We start from the raw sequence: 2,092 nt of genomic DNA on the forward strand, positions 1-2,092 counted from the left end.
GCTCCGACCCGCCGCGGGAAGAGGACCGTGCGGAGCGCGGCAGACACTCACCTCCTCGCCGCTGCCAGTCCTCGCCGCCGCCTCTACTGCCGCTGCCTCCACTGACAGAGAACAGCTGCGGTCTCCGTGCAACCGAACTTGCTGCAGTCCCGGCCCCGCCTTACGGACTTCCTATTGGCCCAGGCAGCCCAACCCCTCCCGTTATTGGGCAGTGTTCTCCGTCACTCCTCGCCCCTCGGCTGTGGACTCCGCCCTGCGCCCGCCTGTCCGTCACGTTTAAGCCTTGGCGCCCCACGTCAGCCCCGCCCCTCCCGTCCCCGGCGAGCGCCTGGATTAGTGGCGAGGCTGGGAGAGCCCGCCCCTGGCGCACCACCGCCTACTCCCTTGTCTCGGGAGCCTCACGTGGGCCGCCGGACCCTGGCCGACGCCCGCAATAGGCGGAAGTGGCCGGGCTGCAACTTGCAGTTATTGGCTGTCGGCGGGGGTGGGGACGTTCGATTCATTCACCCGAGTAGCACGTGTTTCCCGAAGCTGCAAGCATAACAGATCGCACTGGGGCTCAGGCATCCCGGCTAGACGCAGATACGCGCTGGCGAGCGGAGAAGAGGTCGCCGGAAAAGCTAACGTTAGCGAAGGGCAGGAGAAAGGAGAAGGCGCTTGTGCCACATGGGTTACATGACTGTGTCCTTTAGCAGCTACGTAGGTGATTATGGGGGTCTGGAGTCCGTCTGTGTGACCTTGGGCAAGCAACTTAACCTCTGAGTCTCGGTTTTGTAATCTGCAGAGCGAAGCTGCTCAGGACCTGGGGGGTTTGGAAGGCTTGTTTGAGACACGAGAGGAAAGCTTTGACAAGTGGAACGAGTGACTGAGGCATAAGCCTCTATCATGGAGGCTTACTAATCCAGTTTGAGGGCGTGCTCAGGAAAAACACGAACCACAGACACCTCCGTGGTTGTTTTTCCGAAGAGGTTTTCGGGAGGTTTCGTATTTATGCATTTCCTTAAAGGGGGAGTGAGGGGAACGCATGTAGGAAGAAGGGCAAGTAGGCGATTAGGACAATAGTTAACATTCCTATGAGACTTTAGCTAGTGCCCGGTAAATCCACGTAAGATAAGATGAATGTCTGAAGAGAAAAAGAGAGTAAAGGAAGAGTCAGTTATGCAGATGTCTCTGAGTAGGTAGAGTCTTGACTTTGTTCCGCACCTGGGAAAATAAGCTCGTGATGACATTCTTATTGAGGAGTTTTTAGGAGCTAAACTTAGACTGTAGACCTGAAGCTACAATTGACCTGTCCTTGTTTATGGGAGGCCAGCAAGAATTTACCTGTGAATGATCTGTGGGGGCAGCCCTTCCCAGATGCCTGAGGCTTTTTACCTTTCCGTGTGGATCTGGCTGATGCCTAATGCTAGTAACAGCTATTCTTTTGGAAGAGGGTGTTGCAATGACTCAGCTTCAAGGCTTAATCTTCACTTTCGCATGAACTGGGGCGCGGGGGGGGCGGGGGGCGAGATTTTTACTTTCATTTACCACTTCGTAAACTGGGATCAGTGCCAACCAGAGATAAGGGATTAACCAAACACACCAAAATCGTGCCTTCAAAGGAGAGCAGACATATTAATATATATTAATTGTGATATGTAATATAATACATCAGATGGTAATAAGGGCAAGGAAAAAAAATAATCTGCTTCCAAAAAGGAGTCAAAGACTATGAGAACATCTTGCTAACTAGAAATTGTTTATTGAGCCTAGAGAGATCTGACTCTTCTCTCAGACTCCTGTATAAGTACTTTCTCACTCCGACTTCCCTGTCCTTCCTTCCACCGGTCCTGAAGAACCCCAACCTTCAGTTGGATCCAACACAGCTATTTTAGTAACAGAACAAGGATTAAGATCCCAGTTCACCTTTGGGAGGCTGAGTCGGGGGGAATACTTGAGCCCAGGAGTTTGAGACCAGAGTTGGCAACACAGTAAGACCTCATCTCTGTCTTTTAAAATTTTAAAAATGGGGCCAGGCGCTGTGGCTCACACTTGTAATCCCAGCACTTTGGGGTGCTGAGGCGGGCAGATCGCAAGGTCAGGAGTTCAAGAC

The 2,092-nt window shown here is 52.4% G+C and overlaps 1 protein-coding gene across 2 annotated transcripts in view; it reads right to left on the reverse strand.

Annotated features, from left to right (window-relative positions):
- Positions 1 to 113, reverse strand: part of PC (pyruvate carboxylase) — a 108,757-nt gene extending 108,644 nt beyond the window's left edge. The window contains exon 1 of one of the 2 annotated variants that reach the window (XM_011986964.1): positions 52 to 113. The gene's annotated coding sequence lies outside the window, so the exon portion shown is untranslated. The remainder of the gene's footprint in view (positions 1 to 51) is intronic. The other variant, XM_011986965.1, reaches the window with a different exon arrangement.
- Positions 114 to 2,092: the final 1,979 nt, after the last annotated feature.

This window comes from Mandrillus leucophaeus, unplaced genomic scaffold (assembly GCF_000951045.1).
Source record: "Mandrillus leucophaeus isolate KB7577 unplaced genomic scaffold, Mleu.le_1.0 Scaffold30, whole genome shotgun sequence".
Lineage (NCBI taxonomy): Eukaryota > Metazoa > Chordata > Mammalia > Primates > Cercopithecidae > Mandrillus > Mandrillus leucophaeus.